The sequence below is a fragment of the Micrasema longulum genome, unplaced genomic scaffold, assembly GCF_059751315.1.
Source record: "Micrasema longulum isolate JH-2025_06_02 unplaced genomic scaffold, ASM5975131v1 h1tg000331l, whole genome shotgun sequence".
Classification (NCBI taxonomy): domain Eukaryota; kingdom Metazoa; phylum Arthropoda; class Insecta; order Trichoptera; family Brachycentridae; genus Micrasema; species Micrasema longulum.
Window position 1 is genome coordinate 1,485,514 of NW_028277535.1, and position 27,594 is coordinate 1,513,107.

Consider the following 27,594-nt stretch of genomic DNA (forward strand, 5'->3'; position numbering starts at 1 on the left):
CTAATACACAAATACACTTGGCCAAACACAACTTTGGAACAAATAGTTAATTTCTTGTAAGGATCTGGTGAAATTTTTAATCAGTGCAAACACGTCTAGAACCTAGATAGTATTTTGATTAATAATCTTGATTAGAAAAAACACGATAATCAAAATAAAAAATTTAAGATATACCAATGAAAAAATGTAATGTGGGAATATGCTTGAAGGTATGAGTTTATTTATTGCAACATAAAAGGACAACATTTTTGAAAATGCAATATATAGAAGTCTAGGCATTTATATACATTATATTACCTGTGCTTGGTAGGTTCACGTTGCTACATTTCTATTTTCTCACTATTTAACAATAACCATTGTGCCACATGTCCTCAACTCTGTTGAATTTCGTTATGTTTATGAGCTGAAACCTTTATTGATGTCAGTGAAGTTCATTTGGCTGAATTATTTGGCAAAAAAGTGACTTATCGTTTTATGTTAAACATAATAAATTATACCGAGGCATGACCCACTTATTACACACAAGCTGTGAATCCTCAATAACAAAATCTGATGACAAATCCAGTACAATGTTCTGAAGAACGTCCATAGAGACGTCAAGAACAAAATAACACGACCTATAAAAGGACCACAGGGTGTAGTAACGTCGTACTCAAATTATGCAATTAAAATCATATTAAAGAGCAAAAGGTCCTTTGGACCCGGTACTCTAAAAGCCTGAGTATCAAAGTCAAGTAACATCGTTCAGTTCAGTTCAGTGTTCACTGTTCACCAAGTCACATAATCCAGTTCGATTCAGTTGTCGCTGTCTTGTATTATATTCAGCATGCAATAAACAAACATCGAACATCAATATTGTATCTGTCATATCCAACTTGTGTAGGATCTAGCATAACAACTATCCATGAAAAAAACTCAAAATAATTTATTTCACAGAAAAAATTACAGTACTACTTATATCATAAAATCGACAGTGCTACTTATATCATAAAATCTTAAAAAATCATAAAATCGAGTTTTTATTTTCTGAAAAATACATCCTTTCGGTTAGTTTATTAAAAATCTGTATCACGAATTTATAGCAATACAAAAGTAATTTTGCATAGCAATAAATTCATCAAAAATGAATCTCGTTGTTGATGTATGGGCACCTTTTTAAAATTTTGTTATTTAAAAAAACAATAACTGTTGTATTTTTAGAAGAAAAATATTTTCGTCGTAAGCATTTATTTTTTTGTTAATTTCAAAATAGTGATTTTTTCTATCAGGAATAAAAAATCGTTTGGATTTACTCTTGATTTAACATGCAATATGTGTGTTGAATTGTAAAGGTATTTAGAGGTTAACAGATACATCTCCATTTCAAACATGAAAAAAGTCTAAAAACTAAGTTAACAAATATTAAATTATTAAGAACACGTCAAAATTAATGTATTTTAAAAATCAATCGATTAAATACTTTAAAACCTCTCATTAAATAACACCAGATGTTTTAAGTATAAAAAATTACTAATGTGTTTCTTCTAAAAAGTTTGATTTTTGGATCACCTAAAAAATATACATAAGTCATGTTGGCAGTTCAGAAAGTAATGATCAAAAATACTTCTATAAACTGTTGATTCAATAAAGGACTTTTCACTTAACGCTTCAATCAACATAGTCAATCATAAAAAAAGAAATGGAGACAATTGATATGACAAATCCATAAAATATCACGTTGCACGAAGCTAAAAGATGAAAGAATTTCTTGATTTTTGCTACTTAATTAGTAATCCATTTAAAGAGATTTAAAGAAAGTAAAATTTAGAAAAGCGATTTATTGTGGAGGCATAATTAATCCAAAATCAACCCTTAGGTATATAACATAATTTCATTTAACTTTATTCAATTTGGTATCGAAAAGTGAAACTATTTGCATTTTATATTCTTCAATTGTGAATAATCGAATATTTGCATTTTTAACGAAGAAAAATACGAAATAGCGATTTTGTGCATGCTCGAATTTTTCTTTTGCCGATTACTCTTTTCCAGTAGTTTATTTAAAAGTTTTATTTGAACCGTTTTGAAAACTTAACGAAAGCCGAGAGCGAAATACAATTATTTATTCAAATTTTATTCTTCTCTTCTTAGCCGTTCGCGAAGTTTAATGGCAGACTTTGAATAAAAAATTGCATGTCGCGTCGTTTACGTAGGAATTAAGCTAATTTACATTATTTGTCGCACAAGTACTTATAATATAACTGAAATGGTAATTTTTTTAGGAATATAGGTACATAAAACAATCGACCATTGACAAATGTAGCGTATTCTGATTTTTTTAGCAATTCATAGAGCTGGGCTAATGGTCTATTACTGTTTATATGTTTTATTTATTGTAAAATAAAATGTTGACATTATTAACAACTGGAAATTTCTTTGAAAAAAGACCTCAGCTCATATGGACAACTACTATAAAAACAGTAGCATCCTTATGTAAACTAACTAACTAACTAACCATCACGCCATTTCCCCGGAGGGGTAGGCAGAGAGGATAGAACGCCACACCACTCTGTCCTGGCACACTTCCTTTGCTTCCTTCACATTCATACATCTTCTCATGCACGCACGTCGATTATTCCGACTTTTCACATGACCACTTTCAAGAATTTGTTGTACTTGATCATGCCATGTCTTTCTCGGCCTTCCTCGACTTCTACAACCAGACACATTCGCATCATAAATCTTTTTAGCCGTTCTTCCATCATACATTCGCTCCACATGACCGAACCATCGCAAAAGACCTTTCTTAATTTTGTCGATAATGCTTAACTCAGCCTTGCATTCTGCTCTAATTTCGACATTAGGGCACCTATCATACATTGTTTTTCCGCACATTCGCCTGAGGGATCGCATTTCAACAGCATTCAGTCTACTTTCGTCCCTTTTTTTCCAACTCCATGCTTCGCTTCCATACATTAGGGTTGGTACCAGAACTCCATTATGAACTGCTAATTTAGCCTCTTGCGATGGACACTTATTTGCTACGACAGACTTTAAGGCACCATTAACTCTGTTACCGACACTAACCCTCCTTTCAATATCCTTGTCCATATTTCCATATCTAGTAAACATACTACCCAGATAAACAAATTCTTCGACCTGTTTCAAACTATCTCCATTTATGTAATACCAGTAATGTAATACCGGGGTTGGTATTCGGATCCTCTGCCTCTGACTACCCAAGGAGTTCTTCTTTATTCAAGGCCGTTCTCTCATTGTAAATATCCGCGTTTTTACTTATGTTCGTTGCGTAAATTATATTTGTTGTGTTACTATAGTTTTGAGAAATTGTTTTTAAATATTTGGATACGTTTATTTATGTAAATTGTTTTGTGCAAATACATATTTTTGAATACAAAAAACCGAGGCATTGAGGGGATCCTGACGGGTGGGGACGAATTGTTGACGTCTGTCCACACAACCTCCTCTCCCCTCCTTAATCTGCATAGAGTTTGTATTCCTTAGGAATATTTATCATAACTTTCCTCTATGCGCAGCTGACAGAGAGTCCCCCGGGACTCTATAAAAGCTGCGGGTGGATGGTGGGCTTAAGGATCTCCCCTCAATAAATACCCGTAGTCAATCATTTGTTCAGTAGTAGGATAGATCAGAGTAGTTCAACGGATTATTTCCGTTTTGACAGTAATTCAGGAGTTAACAGTTTGCGCTATCACTTCCGCGCTTCATTTCCGATTTTGTATCTGAAATATAGCGTGAAAGTGTAATAAATGCACATCGAGGCATAAACGTTTTTTTTTCTTCTGTCATCTTCAACTGGTGTAAGAGCTCCTCATATCAACAAGCAGAAGCAGAAATCCTACATCTTTATTGGTGAAATTCGGTTAAATTAAGACTAAACACTGCTTTAAAAGCATTACAAAAATTGATGAAATTAATCATAAATGTATTTCCTTATTTACAACAGCTACTGAGTTTAATCTCCATGTTGAACAATATCACTTTGGACGTTGACATTTTTCACTCTTCTGAGGGAGTTTTTTGTTACAAGATTCTCTTACTTTTTTAACATATTATTCTTTGGATATTATGTATACTAATGTGTTTTTTTTTATATATACCTAATTTTACCTACTTATTTTAATTATTTCTTTATGTATGAATTAAGATATTCCATGTTGTAATGTACATATATATGAATAAATAAATAAATTGAAAAAATTGAAAATTAAATCCAGTGCTCCCCTAACTCTTATATGACTGTTAAAAAACATTTCTGGAAAAGGTGCTGTAACGTCGTTTTACATTAAGAAAAATACGAATATTTTTGAAAAACAGGTACTAAGAAACAAAATGGTAACAGAATAATAATCTATTTTACATAATTTGTAAAAATAATCATACAATTTTGGCCTGTTCTGGAAAAATAAGATTTTATTATTTAAAAAAATAAGTGAGCTATATCAAGTCTTGCATTATACAACGACTCATGTTTTGTAACATCATAGCCCCCTAAGGGCTACCAAAGATTTGGACATTAGTACTCAAAGTATTTCTGTTGATACATTTATTTTTATGGTCGCCGTAACCGTTACTTTAATCGGAAACCAACTGAAATTATTCTCAGTTTATTCCAGAGTACTACAAGGGTCAAACCTTGATCTACTCCTCTTTCCTTTCTTTATAAATGATATCGCAAAGGTTATCAGCATCTCGAATTTTTTAGTTTGCCAATGACTTGAAATTATCTTAATCAATCTAATCGACTGCTTTTACCTTCAGTCAGATATAAACAATATCCCTGACTGGAGTAAAATCAACCCAATGTATTTAAATATTTCAAAATGCTTTATTTTATGTTCAACTTGGGTATAAAATACTGCGTATTACAAATACACAATGAATAACCACCAACACATACTTGTTTTGAAAATTAAGGATCTTGGGGTCATCTATGAAAGCAGGTTGCCTTTTTATGCTCACGTCGGGAGAACACTAGACCTTGCAATAAAGAAGTTGGGTTTTATTCTCCAAACTGGCAGGGTTTTCTAGAATCTCAGTATATTGTATAACTCGTTGGTTCAGACAAGGCTTGAAAGTGCCGCCTCGGTAAAATGTAGTTTGCACGAGGCGAGATATTCTATCATGTTGGAGAGGGTTTAAAAAAAAACCCGAGGTATTTGTACTATGAGGGAATATGGTAGTTTTCCGTGGCTCTATCCAGCTACATTTCTCTTCGCCATGCTTGAGATTAACAAGATAGAAAACGTGGGTTCTTCACCCATTTTTCCAGACTGATTTATCGAGTCGGTTATTTCAGAGAGTATTATTTTTTTATGTTCATGATGGTTATTCTCGACAGCATCAGCCGGCTTCCAAAACCAACCTGCCTTTGGTTTTACCGATTGGAAGAGCAGTCAGGCAGCTAAATATAAGGTTGGAGATTGACATATTTCATATCAGGGAAACTGTGTTTAATACCCGTATGCAGAGACAAAACTTAAGGTGAGGAAAGTACATTCTATTGTCTTCACCTTCGGGTTATTATCTGCATATGAGATAAGAGTGTACTTTCCTCACCTTAAGTTTTGTCTCTGCATACGGGTATAAGAGGCGAATATTCTTGCCATTGGATACTATTATACCTCAATAATGTCGACCTATTACTCAAGAGTTTCTGGTCCGATATATTGTCCCAATGTTAAGAAATACATTTTTAATTTCATTTTTAATGTTATTTGGAAAAGTAAATTAATTAGAACTTACAAGACGATTCATGAATACGAGATAAAAAAGGTATCAAAATTGAAAGCAAACTGACTAGACTTGTAATCCTCAGCGGATTATATGTGTCATTGGAGATATTCACAAACCGTAGCACAAATTTGCCCTAGCTAATTACATGAATTCGAATAATTTATAAGGATTAATAATACTAACGTTTGCGGGACAGATGAATTTAGAACGTGTATATTTATGGGAGGTGGCTTTTTAGGTCACCACATTGGATTTACCTTCATACGCGAAAATAACCCTACTTTTATTTAAGCGTTTATTTGAAACTAACCAATTTAGGCAATCTAATTCGTAGTTCAGCCTTTTGGATCCACTTAATTATTTGAGGGTTTTTTATGGTTATAAATTAGTCTCATTTGAGACACAAGTATTTGTTTACGTTTAAGATTATTTTTAGGAAAATATTTGGATTATATCAATATCATTAATCCGTATCAGTTACTAATTGTGCATATGGTATTGCATTGTGTATTATTACACTAAATATAGGGTGATTTTAATTATTTTTGTTTCTTTTCTTTGAATTGAAGTAAAATGATGTACAATTTTAGAATTTTAATATTTAACCTTTTACTTGCGAAGAAAATATCACGCATTATATTCAAATACGTAAGCCACTACACCCGAAGGTGGGCTAGATACTAATATATTTATTTATTTTTATTTTTAAAAAAACCGTCAGAGCTATAAATTGGACATGTCAAGTCATGTTATGTCTTGTCTGATAAGTGTAGTCATTACGTACTCTTTATGTTGATTTTTAATTTACCTCCAGTATATAATTGATATTAATAATGATGAAAACACTAAAAGACCCCTTCACTTTAAAAATTGTTCTCGAGGTTTTATGGCCTTTTTTTAGACCTAAACATTGCAAAAACAAATTTTTAGCTTCAACGAAAGGATAACTACTTTTTAAAAATGTATTTTTTTTTATAAAAAAAAAATATATTTATAAAAAAAGAATATTAAAAAAAGTAATGCGAATAAAACAATTTAACAAGAATTTTGTCAAATAATAAAAAAAAAGAAGCTGACTTTACATTTCACTGAGGAAATTCGGCATTTTCATTTGTTAATTGACAGTTAAACTAGGCCAAAAACCTTTGAAAATATTTTTATGTATCGTATTCTCAGCGCTTACAGTTTTGTATTTCTGAAATTACTCCGCGTGTGACGTCTCAAGTTCTCTTCCACATAATCTCGGTTAATTCTGCCGATTGGTTCGTTGACGATAAGTAAACCGAACCGGAAATCTCCCACGACTCGGTTATCATCGGTTGATTCGTTTGAACTAGTGACGTCGATCAAAGTAGTTCGTTTTTATTAAAATATTTTAATATATTTTTTTCGTACATTTTTAAGAAACTTTGCCACATAATTAATGCCCTAATTTTTACTGCGCGTAAGAAAACATTTTTTTTTTTGCACCAGAACAGGCCGGGAGGCCCAATTACAGTGGTGAATTACATCGCAGAACACCCAGGCTTGAGAAAAATCACATTCAATTTTTGTGTTCTCACCGGAATCGAACCCGGAACCTTCCGTGTGTGAGTCGAGCGTCTTGACCACTACACCACAGAGGCCGTAGGACTGAAGTTCCTCAATATAAATTTCTTAATACTTCAGTAAGGAAAACTAAATACCAATCATTTCAAAACTTAAAACATATGGGAAACAAAATGTGTATATTTTGTATAATTAATTCATTATTTTGTTATACCCGTGTCTTTTAAAAGAGAACAGTCTCCTATGTATACTATAAATCTTCTTCTTTTTCACGTGTCATGTCGAATCTCCCAGATGTTGACGACTACTTGGAAAAATTCACCTTTTTTCCAAGCCGTGCAAAATAACTTCTTCACAGTTTTAATCCTGGTCCATTTTCGGATGTTTTGAAGCCAGGAAAGCTGTTTTCTTTCGACAATTCTACGTTTCTCGATCATCCCCTTCATAACAAGCTAAAGTATGACCTATTTATAAGCTGTAAACTGGTGACCAAAATATGAAACTGAACTGAGTTTATCAGTACTGAAGAGTTCTCTGTTTGTATTGGCCCTACAAAGGTAATACTTCATTTTTGGTCATTATATTGGCCCAAGATATTCTGATTCTAAGGTAGGACTGCATTTCAAACGCTTCAAGGTGATTTTTATTTTTTATTTAAGATAAAACCAATTATAAATTTACCACACAAGAGTTGAATACATTAAAACACGACTTGTTTTTGTAGACGACTAGTGATTTTTATTATTAAGTTTAAGAGTCCAGGCTTCTACACAGTTGGGTTAGACGGATAATATTTGGAAATTTGTTGTTCCAGATTACGGTTTTTATTGTCGTCACAAAAAAGATTTTTAATTTAGTAAATGCTGTTTGGGCCGCTTTTATTTTGTATTTTATTTAAAACTCGTATGCAGAGACAAAACTTAAGGTGAGTAAAGTACATTCTAATTTCAAATGCAGAGAATAACCCGAAGGTGAAGACAATAGAATGTACTTTCCTCACCTTAAGGTTTGTCTCTGCATATGGGTATAAGTATCAAAGTCTAGATAATGTACAGAAATTAAAAATAATCGTAGAATAATTTATTGAAATTATTCAATCTAACAACGCTAATATCGTGACATAATCTCTTATCGAAATTTGAAACTAGAAAATGGCTAAAATGTTTGCAGTTGGGGTGTGTTTCGCGTTACTTTGCTAAAAGGGGTAAATTTCGCGATAACGTGTTCACATAAGCTTATTATTAATATGGGGCTGGTCAGCCACTTCCGACATTAATGTACTTTTTAGGGGTAGAAAATCAAATGAACAGTTAATTGAAAAGGCGTCTACAGAATGGAAATCATTACTTACGTACTTATTCCTACTTAAGTATTAATTCAAATATGAATTAATTTTCGCTATAATGAAGCTAATACGCTAAGCTAATAGCTATTAATATTTCGCTAATACTCAATAGGTACCTGCATTCTGCTGTCAATATTTGAAAATACAGATATTCCAAATTAAGACATTCTTATCGGGAAGAAAAAAAATTGTACATAAAACGCTATTTATGATAAAAAGATACGTTATTATTTTACTAGCTGCAAGTCAAATTTAGAAAATAACTACGGAGTTGTTATCAATAATTTGAAATTAAGAAATAAAAAATTACGATACGCAAAACACATGCAAACATCACTTAAAAAAATAGATAAAGGTACAAATTTCCCTAGATCATATATTTGTATGTTACCATTGACATATTAATACTTTGACGCGCCCTTTTGAGTAAAATATTTTTAAAATTAGTGACGCTAAAACGTAGCCATAGTGACAAAGTTTGATTATTTATACCAGGGCTACATTCAACAATCATGCATATGCTACCAAAAATTTAAGGATACTTATTTGTTTGTTAAGTTTGTATTTTAACTTTAACAATAAAAAATTGTTCGTGGTGGATCCCAATCAGATTTTTTCCTTAAATTCCTTAAAATTTCGACCCATGTGTTTCTTTTCACTGGATTTTAAGGAATAATCTAACCTTACATTTATTACATTTGAAAAATGTATTCCTATCAGTGAAGCCTTGTAAGGGAAAAGAGCTTCGCAATTGTGTCGCTAGGAGTAGTTTGAAGATTTAAAAAAAAGCTTTTGAATATGAATTGTTTTAAGATTCGTTAATCACAACCCTCTTAATCACACCCTCTTAATCACGTTTATCACAACTTCTCCAAATTGTTTTTACACGCTTTCATGACACAAGCAGGCATTTTAAGTTCGATTCTAAACGTCACGCCTGGCCGTCGGTCAAAGAACGGCTAAAATACGCGTTGGGAATTACTGAGCGTTTGGGCATAAGTTAAGTGTTGTAATTTTTTAGGGCTCAGGGCATGTTTATGTGAATTAATGTGGTAATGTATGTGACTCGTTACTATAGTTACGATTCTGTTCACCAATGTTGTTATTTCTGTGCTTTAAAATAATTCTGATAAATGTTCTTGTGAATATGACTTATTAGCAACTAATTTCATTATTTTAATTGTATTTACCAAAGATTCTTAAAAAAAAAAGTTAAATGCAATAAAATTGTATTTTCATCACACACGACGCCATTATTTTTCACAGCGTCCCGTCCGATCATGGTCGAAGTCTGTTCAAAGGCACGGAAAGTAATAACTCACGAATTTACACAAGTACCATTTTTTTCGTGCTTGTGACATGTCTTTTTAATAATACGTCAATGCATGAAACTTTTATCGGTCAGAACTTTTACCGGCCTTTCTCAAAAACCATCTGAAATAAACTTTTACGTTTTTTTATGTATAATAATATATTTAAATAATTTATTGCCATTATGAAGACATAATGTTTTTATTCTGAAATAAATGTATTCAGCGAGGAAGTAAAAAAAAGTAGACTGTTAAAAAAAAGACAAAGTAATATTTATCTACCTCATAAAATATTTATTAAAGTACTTAAAGCCTTACAAATGTTTGGCTCTTTCAAAGTACTTCTTGCTTTGAGTTTATATATTGGATTATTTAAGTACATTTACATATTTTTTTACGGTACGTGAAAACTTACATTACATATATATACAAAAGCATGTAAATTACCTCCCGGGATAACGTGATTTCGAGGTTAAGTCATAACTATTATAATAACTTATACAGTTCGGTTTGTGTAATTCATTTTCTCTTCTTCATATTATTTAATATTATATTTTATTACATTCGTATAAAGCTATGTACCATCAAACGCGCGCTGAGCACTAATCTGGTTAACATCACAATAAAATTATCCGTTAAATAAAAAAATAATTACCTGTTGTTATAATCAATCACGAATTGAAGTGATTTGAAGCCATGTCTATTAATATTTGCTGATTTCTTCACAAACTGACGGCACGACGTTATTTTTAGATACACTCAAGATAACACGCTACCGCACCAGGGTTTTCGAAGATAAAATATCCACGCGTTGGGATTGACATAAATGCTAATTTAGTCGCCGACGCCACCGGCCTCGGTGGCGCAGTAGGCAGCGCGTAAGTCTCATAATCTTAAGGTCGTGAGTTCGAGCCTCACCCGGGGCATATTTTTTTTTTTGATAAAAATTGTGTTTCACTAATATCTACAATTTTTTCTTTTACTCACTAGAATCGACAGATTTAAAAAGACGAAATGAACAATGAGAATGATCAAACGGGCAGACTTGTGAATGTTATGCACTACTTAATGTGATCACTTACAGGTTAGATTTTCGAAACAACACTTCGCATCATTTCAAATATAAACTCTATTACTGATGATTGAACTTTTGATTCGATTCCGATAGAAAATAATAAATGAACATTAATACTAATCTTTATATATATATAAAATTCCTCTGTACGTGTGACGTCACTGAACTCCTTCTAAACGGCTTAACCGATTTACGTGCGGTTTTCAGAGAAGTATAGATCTTTGCGCTGTACGTGTTCGTAGATATTAAAATCTGTCGATGAGAAGACCGGAGTTTGACGTTTGCAAAAAGAATGCCATATTTGAAAAAGTATTTAAAATATGTTTTGTAATTCAACCATAAACAAGTACCTAGGTACCTACTTATCAATAAAAAGTCTTTTTCCAAGGCAAGCCAACGTTCGGGCAGGACAACGACTGTCAGGTCAGCTAGAATTCTATAAATTTTTAGATTGGATCTATAAGAGCCGATGTCGTAAATTTTAATAACACAGAAGAGTAATTATTTAGCCATTTTGTAATAACTGTTTGACGTCTTTGATAACTGATATTAATAAAAACACATTAAAACACATTTATGTGTGTATAAAATAGTTAAATATACAAGTTTTAAATTAATTTCAACCCTTCTAGACCTAAGCCAAAGAGCAATATTTGATTTGAGAGTAAGTGATTGATTTCTCTTTTTGAAATTTGCAAAATCCCATGGAAAATAAATCCAGGAATTTACGCAAAAACAAGCGAAAATGCATTTTCTGCCATGATCCGTATTCCCGTTACAGATATTTAATAAACAAATCATTTTAATAATCCAAGACAAAAAACTGAAATAATAATATAAATTGATTAAATTTTTTTACAACAGAGATGAAGAACATTTAAGAAAAGGTAATATTGAAGTCTAGGCATCTACAGGGCTTATGACCTGTCAATGGTTGGTTTAAGTGGCCACTTTACACACCGTGTAACATTTACCATTCTGCCCATATTTGAACATCTATATTCCTTCAATTCTTTCATCTGTTGTTGTTTGTGAAGTTAAAGAGCCGAAACCTTTATTTTTGCGGGTGAGATTTATATGATTTAATTATTTCATCCACATACTAAAATTCTTTAGGATAGATCTTTCCGAAACGTATAGATCTCTTTGCCATTAACACAGTGTGGGTTAAAGATTATTGTTTCAACAATTATTGTCTGTTGATAAATCCACCTGGTTCATGAAAAAGTATAGAATTTGAAAAAAATAACATTTTCAGGCGTTGCCTAGTATGTAGGTTGTTAGAAATACCATTGTAAAACGAGGCTCGCACAGAGACATGCGTATTTTATAGGCCCAAAAAAAATTAATTTGTTTTTTACTGATAATATTTCATTGATTCCACACTTTAAAAATTTTCCTTCTGTTAAAAAACACGCACTATCCTGGATTTAAACTAAAAATATGAACTCTTTTTTTCTAAGATATATATTTTTTTGTCCTTTAATAATTAGGAATATTTTAATGTTTTTTTATTCCCTTTTTTAATTGCCATGAAGAAAAAATACTATTTAATCTTTTACATAATATTTTATTATCTCTTTATTATGTTACACAAAAATATGACATCTGTCTATTTATAATAGGAACAAAAATGCATTTACATTTTCTTGTATACCCACGACCAAACCATGATTTTTTGTTTACTATTTTTTATATTTTACTATTAATATGTATCTCATTGCTTTGTAACTATCCCTTATTTTTTTAATACTCTGTTTAACCTCCAATGTATATTGTTAAAAAACAAAAAAAAAACAAAATTGAACATTTTTCTTAAATAAACCATGAAAAATTGTATAGGAAATTTCATCACAGTTTTCATGATTCATAGCATATTGTGATAAAATATTAATATTTAAAATACCACAAAAATGCCAAAAGGTGATATTAAGGATTTATTTGACGCAACACCGCAACGCACGTATTTTTTTGAGCCAGCGGAATTCAAGAGTTAATATAAAACCTATACAAATATAAAATATATGATGTTTCAATCTATATTATAATGTAGCACCTAAAAACTCCCCTAGAGATGTGAAAAAGATAATGTTTCCTCCAGGAAATTAATGGCCAAGACATACTGCACCTGGAGCTCGGAACAAAGGTAATTAATCATTATCATAAAAATGAAGATATTTTTTGTTTTACCAAAACCTTGTTTCGTATTATAGTTGCAGATATTCAGATAATCATGCAAAAGTAATAGGTACAACCGTAATACATAGATGAGATATGTTCTGAAGTGATTCAGTGTGAAGTAGATAACTATAAATCATAAGCTGAAGTGTCACATAAATATGTTGACATTTGCACCCATCCCACAGTATTCTGTTCTCTATTATGAGAAAGAGACAGATCTACGTTGGTCGATACGTTTCATATTTAAACTGAACGCAGTAGTTTTTATTTAAAAGGTTTAACAAAAAAACTGAGAAATCTTTATTATTTCACTGAGGTAGAATTAAAAAGAGATGATGTTTGATTGAACGATAATTTAAAATTGAGTTCTGAAAAATGAGCCTTGTCGCGTCAACATTGTCGTGCAAAACGCGCAGTAGAGTAAAAAATACTAACTGTCTGTCAGTTTACTGTGAATTCAAAGCTGTGTGTCGTCGCGCCTTTTTACACTGCTTCACATTTACCGACTACAAGTTAAGTTTTTTAGGATCTTAAGTTAAATGGAACACAAGACGGGTGCTAATCGCTGCATCTAGTGTTTAATAAATATCAATGTATTATAAACGTATTTTTTATTCATTTATTTATTTTTAAACGCCCGTACAGCTTTTACATGAATAAGTTAATCATGGTTTACAAACTTATGTAAATAAAGTTTATACAAAGAAATCAGTTTAAAAATATTAAAAACAAAAGGGGAAAAACAAAATTGTTCATATTTTCTATTTAAAAATAATAATATATGCAATATGAAGATTTTTATACAAAATTAATTAAAGTGTCTTCCTCAAAAGGGAAACCTTTGGAGGACTGTGTTGCATTCGATGACATTAAATATACAATTGATTCTATTTCAGGACAGAGGATAATAACAATAATTATGGATAACTTATAAAGCGCCATTTTCGTAATATAATACCTCAAGGGCGCTTTACAAAGTGATTATATAAAGATATAAATTTAATTTTAACTTTTTAATTTGAGAAAAATAATGTACTTTGTCACCACATGCTAAGAATTTATTCAAATGATTTAGAGAACAAGTGGGTTTTAAGTTTCTTCCGAAAAATCACTTCACCCCACAGTTTCGGACCTCTGCTGGGAGAGCATTCCATGCCGTAGGGCCTGCGACCGCAAATGCGCGTTCGCCAAATTTAGTGCGCTGTTTGCGGAGATGTAAAATAACTTTTACTTTCGACGTTGATGTAGCTGATCTAAGAGTAAGACGTCTGTCAGCTAGTTCATCTGGAATGCAGAGTTCCCTTCGATATTTTGGAGCAGAGTTGTGCAGTGACTTATACATAAGCCAACATAGTTTGTATTCGACCCTCTGTGGTAAACGTAGCCAGTGTAATTCCCGAAGTAGAGGAGTGATATGACTGAACTTAGAGATTCCAAAAATAAGTCTCGCTGCGGCATTCAATACAGACTGTAAGCAAGTCATTTTATTCATTGGTAGACCTGCGTAGATACCATTACAATAATCGACTCTAGACACTACAAACGCATTTATTAATTGACGGGCGGCATCAACTGTAAAATATTTGCGTATGGATACCTGTGATATGAATCCACACGACATCGCAAAACTAGGGTAGATTAATTTTTACCATTTTATTTTTTCTCATTTTTTTTATACAAGGTGTTCTTTCAACCCTGTCACATTCGAAACTACTAAGATCAGTATGAGCAAGAAGACATATTGGCACATTAAAATATTACAAATAAAATTTAAAAAAATAAAATATCAAAAAAGCAAATGGTTGCCTACTTCTGCAGGGGCGAAACGAGAAGGGGGAAGGGGGGAGTCTGATACTGCGCCGCGCTCTCCTCACTTCTCTCCTGCAGAAGTAAGCAACCATTTGTTTTTTTAAATATTTTATTTTCAAAAATGTTCTTTGATCTAAATATTTTCTTAAATATGCTAATATATCTTCTTGCCCATACTGATCATCGTGGTTTTGGATATGACAGGGTTTAAAGAACATTCTGTATAGTGTCTACTCCTAGAAAAAAAAGGAAATCGAGCGGAGATATGTAAGTCGATTTCATAGTATTAAGGCGATAAATGGTTAGTGTGTCTGTTTCCTAATAAACAAATAATACTACAATTTACCAACCCATATTTAGTCGTTTATAGAAAAACAGGCCGCAGTGCTATGTAAAAACACAATTTAAACAAATTACTTAAATCAATTATATCGGGAATCAAACCGAAAACTTCTTGCGTGGCAAACAAATGCTCCAATCATAAGATAAACTGTTTAATCCCTAAGGCAAACATTCTATCAAGTCTCCATATTGGTTATCAATTTAAATTTCCTAACAATTTCATCTGGTTGCGATTACTGAAAGGATTATCACCAAGCCTAGTTACTATGTTTCTAAGGGGGTTAGGGTTGAGAAGTAGAGGGACTGAGAGAGTAAGGGAGAGCAGGGAAGGGGGTATATGTGGCACTGATTGATGTACTCGTAGATCTAACTAAGACGGGGGTAAAATCACAAAAACCGCGTACATACCCGCTTTAAGCGTTGAAAATACCCAAATTAAATCATTTAATATTCTTAAACTGGTGACTCTAATCACTGATTGATATATATTTATTTGTCAAAATGAACTGTCCATCACGCGCCATGCGAAATCACCCAACTTCAGGAATACCTAATGTCAATACAAGTTACTGTCAGAATTCGTTTTTATATAGATCTTGTTCGACCTTTAACAGCTTTTTCAAACATAAAAATATCTATTATACAGGATTAAAATTATTTAAAAACAGTGAACTGTGAGAACCTTTTAACAAAACTCCCGTTGATCTTATTTTTAAATTAGGACTTACCCTTTTTTCTTTTACATTGTATTGCATATTTTGATATTATTTTTTTTGTTAAATTTCTTAACTTGTTATTCCTGTTGATATCGATTTTATGTTTTTTTTTTTTCTTAAACTACCTTTAGTTGTAAATCTTCTCTAAATATTGCTTTTAAATTTTTTATATTTTCTACCTACTTTAAAAAACTTTCAAAATTGCTTTTTATAAAAAAATATAATGTACTATTTTTTAAAATGTAATTTGTCATTATTTCGAAGTTCTTTTTTAAATTAACTTTAAGTTTTTTTATTGTAGCTTCTTACCTATTTTTTTTAAAGGATAAACCCACTAAGCCTCTATTTAAAGGCTTGTCAGCAGATGGCAAAGAGGAGATACGAAAAGAGGCTATGAAAAATACACCACAACACCCAGACCAATTAAGAAAAAAATCTTTCTTGAATTTTTTTCTTGCCACTAGCGGGAATCAAACCTACGACTTTACTTTTAAAAAATTACTATTTGTTATCCCTAATTTTTACCACGCTTTAAAAATATTTTTTTGTATCCAACTTCCCGTAGCAATGTACTTTCTTGTTTTCATCCCTTGTACAATTCTGAATTTTCAGAATCAAGAGCAGATTAACACACCATTTTTTACCATCGACATCAAACGTGCAACAATTAAATCTGTGTAAAAAATAATATATCTATCGAGAGTGCTCCTTACACAACGAAAAATTTATTAATAAGGATTTTTCGAGGAAACTATTGTTTGCAAAAATCACGTGAAAACTGCAACAGACATTAAGTACACGAATTATTTATTAAACGAAGTTTGAATGGTAATATAATCGTAATTAATTAGAGATGAGTTAATTTGCAATCATTTGTTTTATAAATTTTAACTATTAAAATTATTTTCTACTACTTTGTTCATTTTCTCTTTCTTCCCAATTTTCCCTTTTTTTTATTCCAACTCCTGGGTTGCTATTTTAAATGTTCTCGCGGAAGTAAAGTGTGGTAAATTACTGAATTTTTATTTTATGAGTGCAAATTTAGCTTCGTATATGGCCACACTGATAATTGAACGTCAAATGACGTAACAAACAGTGTTAAAATTAACATGTCATATTTGAAAATTATGAAGTTGTGGAAAAAACTATTTAAAAAAAATAGGTTTGGTTGAAGAAATAATTTCGTTTGGTTTCACTTTAACGTTTTTATTTGGTGTTAATTTATCAGTGTGGTCATATATGTAGCAAAGTGTAGCCGCAAGTAAAAATTTAAAATGTCCAAATTTCTCCCTTCTCTACACCCACGAGAAGATTCAAAGAAGCTCCCTAGTTTGTTATGTTAACATAATAAAACAGAGATAAAATACATTTTAGAGAAGAAAATATAGAAGTCTTGTTATCCACAGGGCTTATGACCTGTCATTGGCTGGTTTAAGTGGCCACTTTACACACTGCTTAACATTCACAATTCTGCCTATATTAAAACATCTATATTCCTTCCTATCTGTTGACATTTGTGAAGTTAGAGAGCTGAAACCTTTATTATTTCTTGTGAGATTCGTATGATTGAATTATTTCACCTACATACTAGGCATCGCCTAAAAATATTTTTCAATTTACATACTTATTCTTGGACCAGGTGGATTTAACAACAATGTTTTAAGTTTGCCCAATTTTTGTGAACAAGGGCTGGATTTAACCCCCTAGGGAGATATAAATACTAACATTATAAAACATGAACATAATTATTCTTTCCTACAAAACTAGAAATGTGCCTACTGCTGACTGTGACACGGTACAAATTACTAGTACATAAACACATACATTTCTTTATAAAACACACAGTTTTCCCTGATGATGGCTCCTGCAATGGTAGCCGAAACGTCGGATCAAATCCAACATACACGGTATTACCCAAAAAAGATACATAATATTATAAAACATGTTAAAGTTAACATAAAAAACATGTTCTTCATCTTTGTTGTATGACATCTCCCTAAGAGGTTAAATCCAGGACTTGTCTGCAAACATTTGGACAAACTAAAAACATTGTTTTTTGTCATGTTTTTTATACTATTTTTTCTACGTAAAACCCAATCTGGTTCAGATATTTGTTATGTTTTTGCATGTTTTGTATGATTTTATTTGACTGTGTTTGTAACGATAAATAAATCAGTACGCGACACGCTTTCTCATGTCTGAGAAACAGTCACATCAAACAAATAATAATAAATAAAAATAACAATATGAATGCATTGGGTTGAAACGAAGAATATATATGTCAATAGTATTCGTGGAAAGTTAGATGGAAGAAAAAGGTATAAAAAGCTTGATCTTTTGTTGGTACAAAGGGAAAACTTTTATTAGCTTCACAGTACATTCAACATTCATATTTTTGCCACGAGATATGAGGAAGATATTGAATCGTGGCATATATACAAAAGTTCAACGTATGTTGACGGTGTTAAATATACTTTTGGTCATGCAAATAATAATTTTAAATAGTCACGAAAAAATTCTTATGTATGAAGCCTGTGTAAAATCTGAAATATGTTATATTTTTTATTTTTTTTATTTTATTTAATGCACAAAGTACACAATTTTACATAGCCACAATTATATGTTTTTTTTATAACCCGACTTGTTTGAAAATTCCGTGTTAAGTCGGGACTCTTCGATATATAAATCAAAAATCAAAAATAGTTATTTACATATTAAAACAATATACAAGTAATCAAAAAAAGTATGCAAAATAATCAAAACAATATGCAAAAAGTAAATAGAAAAATAAAAATAATAAAAATTTATAATACATGTCGAAAATGGAATCAAAAGTTATATAATAATACGTATGACAGTGATGACATACACATATACGATATACGTATATGGAAAATAATGAAAACAGCAGCGATGTTATGCATTTATTCCCGAAGCAATCTCATACAGTGGTCTCTACCCCTCGATACAATCCAGTTATGGATCTTCATCTTAAATATGGACGTTGTTTTGGAGAACTTAATATGTTCATCCAAGACGTTGAACACTCTTGGACAACTATGAGGAACAGGAAACCAAAATGACATGAACAGACTACAACGATAGCAAAATAAAATATTGAAACTAGTATATGACCTCCCTTATCTAACACCAACTGAAGAACTTCTAAAAAAAACTAATTAATTCAATGTTAATGAACTTTACAACTAGAATCTTTAAAATTTATTCATATGTTAGCCACTAATATTTTATTTTATTTTATTAACATAAATGGCAAATCTGCCTTTTACAAAAATTTGTAATAGTACATATTGGGCTTGATTTTTTTTTTTTTAAAACATAAATTTTCTTATACCCAAGATTTATAAAAAAAAATAAACCTAAAAATTATACAAGATTTATATTTAAAAAATTAACCTAAAAATTATACAGCATATTCAGTATAAAGTTTAAATAATAAAACATTCTACAGTAATACAACAAGAAAATCATAAATACTGTTTCATACAGCTGGGCAAAGTGAACAAAAAACTGTGTATATTATGAAATGCATGAATAAACAAATATAATTACCATTCACCATCTTTGAAAAAGTTTAAAAGGTTTGTTCTATAGTAACAATACCCTACACTAAACATTTCAGATACGTGAGAATAACTATTGCTGAGTTCGTGAAGTATGTTTAAAACATATCATTGTAGACAAAGAAATAAAACTTTTAAAAAAAATGTAATAAACATGGACATAATACAACACATACAACATTTCAAAACGAGACAATGACAATCGAGACTTATAAATCGGGGACAGAAATTATACAGTAAACAACCAGACAAAACTAAACAAAAGATTTGGACAAACTTTTCAAAAGACATATTATTACAACAACAGAGTATGAGTAAAAATAAATGTATTTTTTTTTAATGTATGTAATAATCCGTTAAGGTTAATAAATAAATTTGCAATAAAAAAACGTAAGTATTGATATTTAAATTTAAAAAGTTCACTATTTTCCGAAAACATCAGTTCAGTTCAGTAATATTCAGTATAATGGAGTTCATTGCTCTTCTATGAAGGGAAGTGAATATTTTATACTACCAATAACTAGAATTAAAGCTACTTAGAACAACCTGTACCATAGCATAAAGGACTAATGAATTTTGACCGACCAAAGTTTCGGTTTTGGCCAAAAATTTATCGAATCTTCGGCTAGGTCGAAATCTGTGGTCGGTATGTGTCGAATTACGTTCGGTTGTACTCGGGTGCATTTTATGGCTTGTGACTCGTAATTTCTGGTGAGTCCTAAGATCTTTCATATTTGTATTTTTGTGACTCCTTTAGTTAATAAGTTTAAGTTCCTATAGCGCATTTTGAAGAACTGTTACGTAAAACATATTTTATTTATTTTATTTATTTATTTATTCACACTCTTTATCTTTATCACACTCTTTATAAAAAAACCTACCCACTTTTTTATTTACATTTAAGTCAAGTCTGAAATTGCACTTTTTAAATATTTAAGTTGTTCCTTTATCCCTTTTCTTTCCTTCCCACCTCCTCTCCTCTCTTTATAGTAAAATGTTTTGTTTTTTTTTCATTTATTTTTAGTAAATCTTAGTTTTTAATTTTTTATAAAATCATAAGACTCAATATGCCTATGTACTTGTAATTTTCTCAAACGGAACGGTTTGGGTAGGTAGGAAGGAATTGCTTTTAGGAAATATGTCCGCCCTTGTATGTATACTGTAAATAGTATGATAGTTTTTAATTTTTGATAATGAAATATGTAATGTTTTTCAAGTAAAATTACTTTTAATGTAGGTTAAGTATGAATAATCGATGCAATTTATAAGAACTTGCTGACATGCTGTATGCGACTCAGCAGGACTTGAATTTGGTACTATTTTGTAAATATTTTTGAAAAAAAAATTATAAATAAATAAAAAATGTATCTAAAGTGTTAAATAAATAAATAAAATCATTTAAAAGAAGGGAAGAGAGAAGTCTGGGCATCCACAGGACTTATTACCTGCCATTGGCTGGTTTTAGTGACCACCTGACACACCGTGTAACATTCACCATTTTACCTATGTTTAAACATCTATATTCCTTTGATTCTTCCATCTGTTGACGTTTGTGAAGTTAGAGAGCTAAAACCTTTATTGTTGCGGGTGAGATTTATATGATTGAATTATTTCACCCACATACAAAAATTCTTTGGCAGAGATATTCCCGAAATTTATAGATCTCTTTGCCATTAACACAGTGTGGGGTAGAGATAGATTGACATTGGTTACCTCGAAGTCTTATATGTTGATCGTGCTCTTGAATATATTGTAAACCATTATTTTATTGGCCTTCATAGTCTTTGCTACACAGTTTTGTTATTTTTTCAGTTTCTTGTACGTATGTTTGTTCATATATCTGTTGTAATTAGCGTACGCCGCATATATAAAAATAAAATAAAAATGATGCGTAGATTTCATTTTTTTTTCTCATAAAATCTTTTCCGTAGCAAATGTATTTCAATACAGGGGATGGATAGGGTGGCAAGGTGGGTGAAATATTAAAAGGACAATGAGAGAATGGTTAGAATAATATTATGACGCTGTTGATGGATGAGTGTGAAGACCAGAGTTGATATGGAACGATCAATAAACCATTTCCCGAGTACTAGACTGACTTGTCAAGGGCCTTTACTTACCGATAATGGTACAATGTGATAATTCGAGTAGAAAACTTTGTGGAGAACTAGCAAATGTATTAGACATGACAATGTGTTATTTAAAAGTAACTTTGTTTTCATAAAAGCCTTAGATCTTAAGAGTCAGATATACAATACATAATTTTACGTAATTCCAACAGAAGCAATATAACTGATGATTGAACTGTAAATTCTATGAAACACAGTGATATAAATCTCAAATGAAAGTTTTTGAATTCCCATGATAAATAAATGCAGGAACTTTTGAAAAACTTCAAAATGCGCCTTTTCCGTCGTGCTCCGTGCGCCTGTTACAGAAATTTTATGAATGAATTATTTTTAAGTTCCAAAGAAAATAGCTATAAAAATACTATAAATGCATAAAAACACCTTCAATCAATCAAATTTTTACTGTAATTCAATCAAACTTTCAAAGAGTTGTCAAGATTATTTTTATTGCAACCAGACTAGTAGGTATAGACAAGTAGCAGATTAGTAGTAATCTCACCCCCGTCAATAAAGGTTTCAGATTTTTTACTTCGCAAAAGTCAACAAGTCATAAGTTCTGTAAATGCCAAGACTTCCATATCCCTTCTCAAAAATCTTCAAAGTGAATTTACAAATGTAAAATCACTAAAGTACATATCTACCCCAGTTAAATCATTAAAAGATTTTGCATTGCTATTACAACGTACGAGTACGTACGTCATTCATACTGATTTCGATCTGTTGAAAAGAGTTTCTGTACGTTCGTGTATTAGAATGTGTATGTGTACGTATGTGTGAGTATTATAAAATCATTTAGGAATAAATCCATTAATCATGACATACTTCTTTGATATATTGCACATTGGTTGAATCCCTAATGCCCTATAAAAAATAAGGAATAATCATTTTGGGTGGATATATCGCACAGCAATTACGATTTGGTGTAAGTACGATAAAGTAGAATGCAGGCATATTGTCGGTCGGCGTGCATAATAACCAATCTACAATTTTGACAATAATAACATTTTAATTTTTAACTCATATATATTAAATTTACTTTTTTTACATAATGTTATTTGCACATTGGCAGGCTTATTGCCAAATGGCAATTCTTCCAACCAACCAATAAAATGATAGTTTTATTTTTGTAATTCAAGTTACAGAACATATTCTATAGAAATTAATAAAAATATAAATAAACGTATTTGTTTATAAATTACCTTAAATAAAAACTATTACTCAATGGGAAAAATGAAAAAAGAGGTAACAGGAAAGGAGAAGAGATTAAGGAAGAGAAAGGAGATGTTTCTTTAGACGCGATTAAATATTCCATAACCATATAATACGCGCGGGACCAATTGAGTCGTTGATTTAACTATTTGGCGGAAACAAACCATATAATAAAAAAAAAACAGGTTGTGGTCCTGTAGCTAGTGTCTCGAACTCACTGACCAAAGGTCTGTGGTTCGAATCCCACTCTACCCCAACTCACTTTCCAATTTCTTAAAGTGAGTGTTTTACAACTCGTTGAAAATGGTCCTCAAATTAAATATTTGGGTAAATCATAAGAACGCAAATATTTATTTTTAACAAAAAAAAAAAGGGGAATTTCTAATTTGAAATACCCGTGCTGCAACAATCGGTATTCTTGTTTTTAACCACGTTGACAGCACCGATCTTAATTAGCTATCAAAATTTGACGGCGGATTCTCAGTATTCTGTCAGCGTCTGTTTGATTGAGTCGAAAAATTGTTGTGGGGTGATTTTTACAATGTATAAAAATTTGAATGAAATAGTATATATTTTTAAATTTATAATTTTGGATTCCCGTGAAAACGGTTCATTACATCAGTCAAGCCACTAACACGTGACTACCCTGTTAAATTTTAAACTATGTACTTGGTTGTTCATAGAGCATCGTCCCAAAACTTGACGTCAACATCGTCAAGGCTGAACAAATCGCATTTTTCTAAAGGCATATTTATAAACAATTTTATTTTTAAAATTATTTATGAAAACATTTCTCCATAAAATCCATATTGATTTTGAAAATGCAATGAATTATCTAAATCCATTTCACATATTTTTATCGGTATTTGTAGTGTGTGATATTTTCCTATTAATCAAAATAATAAACACAGAAATTATAAGTACTCTGCATAGCGATAATTTGAAAGTCAATTGAATTTACAATTATACCATGAATTTAGAAATATTGCTTTTTTCTTCTATTTCTTACCTTATAGTCATTATTTCTACTTCTAACGCTGTATGTTTAGTACCCAAATAGATGAATTTGTTCGGCCTGTAAAGGCTAAGGTTGTCTTAGGTTAGAACACAATACATTCTAAATAAATGTTTTTTTTTTATTACTGCCTTGTCCTTTTTATTAGGCCCATTTTTTTAACGTGGGTTTCTCGCTCATGGGACGAAATCCTCGTCACTTTCAAGTCGACGCAAACGTCAGAATAACAACGGAATAAAAATTTCAGGTCGACAAAAAACGTATTCGAAATATCCTAAGGGAAGATTTTCATACAAAATGAAAATTTCTCATTTTTTTTGAACAAGCCTGTCATAAATTTGGTTAATATTTAAAGCATCATCATTATACCCCTATTTGCGCCCAATGGTGCATAGAGCACCACAATGAAACACAACACGCAGCGTATTTAGATCATTCGTTAGATAAAGGCAAGGTGCTTAGTCTCACAGTGTTCGAGACAGCGAGATATTGCAGTGTTAAACCACATTTAAAATAAATATTTCCCGTCAAATTCGCCAGGAATTGAACTCAGAACCTCTTCTCTTGGATCTCTACAAGACCGATTTATCTTCACTTGATTTCCTTTTACAGGATTTTTACTTAAGAGTAGCCATAGAGTCGAAAGCACTTGTCCAGGGTTCGGGTTCATCGGCGTAATAACTTATACTTGTTAACCCATACTGCCGTTATTAGCAAAAAGGCAGATTTTTGTAAAAGTCGAATTTTGAGATAAGACACTTTTTAGTAGTTATCAAATTTAATAAATGGTAAATTTTACAAAAACTTTAAAAAATTTAAAGCATTATATTGTTTTTGGTTGTAAAAGATTTTTTTACTGCTCATTGCTACAAATAAAATGGGTGGAAATTTCTTGTTAAACATTAACTCATTTTGTGATTTTTGTCAAAAAGCTGCCTTTTTGATATTGACGGCAGTACATACCTCCGTGAAAAGTTTCAAAGCTTATCAGTTCATGGTTTATCTCTTCGTTCTAATTCTCAAAGCACCCTGTTAATACCCATCTATAATTCATCTTTCTTCTTTTTCTTATAAAGTGTCCATGCGGCTCGACCGTGGAATCATCTTCCATCCACTACCAAAGATGTTTCTACAGTATCTCTGTTTAAATCACGTCCAAAGACACATCTTCTTTTTCTTCCTTAATATATCCTCTTTTTTTCTTTCCCCATTCCTATATACTCCTCTTTTCCATTGCGTAATAGTACATATTGATTTAAGGTGATTAATGTACAAATGCTCTTATTTATGTTTTTGCATAATACATATTTATCGTTTTATTTATTTTCTAGTGAATACGTCGCGTTACATAAATTAAACTTCGATTTTATTGGTTGGTTAGAAAAAAATGCTTACACTTCTATTTCTTAAACAACTTAAAATATTTTCATAATCTAATTAGTGATTTTTTTTCTAGTTACTGCATGTGCTAATTAAAACAACAATAATAATAATAATCATAGTTTTTTAACATAAATAACAATTACTTTATCTACTACATACACACTTAGGTAATAGATTGATCTAAATCATGTCTAGTCTGCCTAACTAGGTACAACCTGTTTTAAGGCAGACATTTTTATGCAAAATAAACATCAACATTACTAACTTCTAGTTAATTTACTATACAGTTATACAATATTAATTTATTATTTAAGAATGTATTTTGAGTAAATTTTTCGAATTTTCTCGACCTATACCCAGTAACCATTTTTTTTACGAAGTTATTAAATTGAATCCGGGTCTTGGTTTTGCAATGTTTGGGTAACATATTAATTTTTTTGGGGCCCAGAAACCTGAAATTTCTTTGCCCGAATTCAGAGTTTAACCCATCCTCTAGTATGAGTTTTGGTAGTGTGGGAGTAGAATAGTTTGCTTTCACAAACATTATTATTCTAAAAATATATAATTGCTTTATATCTAAGATCTCAAATTCTTCAAATAACTTGATGCTAGGGTACCTGAAGGGCTTTTTAAAAAAATATTTTAATTATAGGAAAGTTGGTAAGTGGTTATATACAAGTATGGAATAATGTTTGACCACAAAGTTAATGATTTAAATATTAATAACACATTTTTATTCCATTGCTAAAAGTTCGTTGCCGTGTTGTCGGCCATGGCAGGTAATATTTAGTGACGACAGTTTAAAAAACATTACTTTAGCTTTAAGAGTAACTAATAAACATTTCCATTCAAGAATATTGTCATGCAAATGACATATTATAGCGGTTCGCAGTGTAGTTGGTAGTGCCGCAAACTTCTGACGCTGGAAGTCTTGGGTTCGAATAGCAGTACTGGTTAATTTAAAGCATTTTCAGCTAATTGTTAGTAAATATAAATGATATTTAGATCCAATGTGAGCCTAGATTTATATCATATAAAATCCGAAGTAAACAATTATTTCTGAAAAAACTGTTTCAGAGAAATCAAGTAGGGAGAAAAAGCTGCAACAACCTATAAAAAAATCGTTACTTTTGGAAAGAAACGACCTCATTAAAAAAAAAATTGGACGATTTTGATTTAGGTGTTTTTTGCCAGAAAATACATCACTTTTATATTGTGAAAAAAGAATCGCTAACAGTTCATAAATTACGAATGGAATTAAATGCTGATAGAGATTTTTAAGGCAGTAAAAACGGCGGTGCGAAGAATATTATGAAAAATTGGTTTTCGTTTTAAATACTGTAGATCTAAATAAAAAATGTTAATGGAAAGCTATGATAAAGCAACGTGGCGTTCAACATATTTTTTTCGAAATTTTGAAGAAAAGTAGATTTGAGGTTAAGCGGCCTGTTGTTTTTTTAGATTAAACATATATTCATTCTACATATCATGCAAATAAATGTTGGCAGAGCAATCAAGAACAAGGACTTTTAGTTTCTGAATCCACAGGTAATTGTTAGATAAACACTCATGCCGGTTTGAAAGATGGATTCGTTGAAAATTATTTATTAATTTTAAAGTCAAAATCCAAGTCTTTGGATTATCATGCCGATACGAACTGGATCAATTTTTAAAATGGATGCGGAAGAAAGTAATTAAGAACTTACGTTGTGGGTCCATCGCAGTAATAGATAATGCTCCATATCATTCCCAACGATGGCTAATTGTAAATCTGAGATGCAAAATGACTGAATAGAAAGAGAGTTACTTTTTTGGAACAACGGACTAAATCCTGTCAATACGAACTTATAAAAAAACAAAGGTCCACCATTTTTTGCAATAAATAGCTAATAAAAAGACGCGTTGTGGAAAAAAACATTGCGCAAGATCCATAAGAAATTATCAATTTAACCGAAGCGGCTTTCGCAAGTATTACACCCGTAGATTGGCGTATTTAGCGCAAGCGCGTGAAAAATGTAGAAGAATCCTTCAAAAACGATGCATTGCTGATATTAAAATTGTCAATTTTATCATATCGACAGCGAGCGATAGCGATTTAGATTCCTATACACCAGGTTCAGAAAGTGATAGTGACTATAGTATGTCCTGAATAACTCTAATCCACTGTGATCATAATTATTTTTGAGACCAGCAT

At 31.2% G+C, this 27,594-nt stretch overlaps 1 protein-coding gene and 1 non-coding gene across 2 annotated transcripts in view; one reads left to right on the plus strand and one right to left on the minus strand.

The window, feature by feature from the left end:
* The window catches only part of LOC148282424 (5-hydroxytryptamine receptor-like), a 281,204-nt gene that overhangs the window by 235,302 nt on the left and 18,308 nt on the right, over positions 1-27,594 (minus strand). The gene's annotated exons all lie outside the window — the stretch shown is intronic.
* On the plus strand, positions 10,811-10,883 carry TRNAM-CAU (transfer RNA methionine (anticodon CAU)). The gene has a single exon. It is a non-coding gene; the product is annotated as a tRNA-Met (tRNA).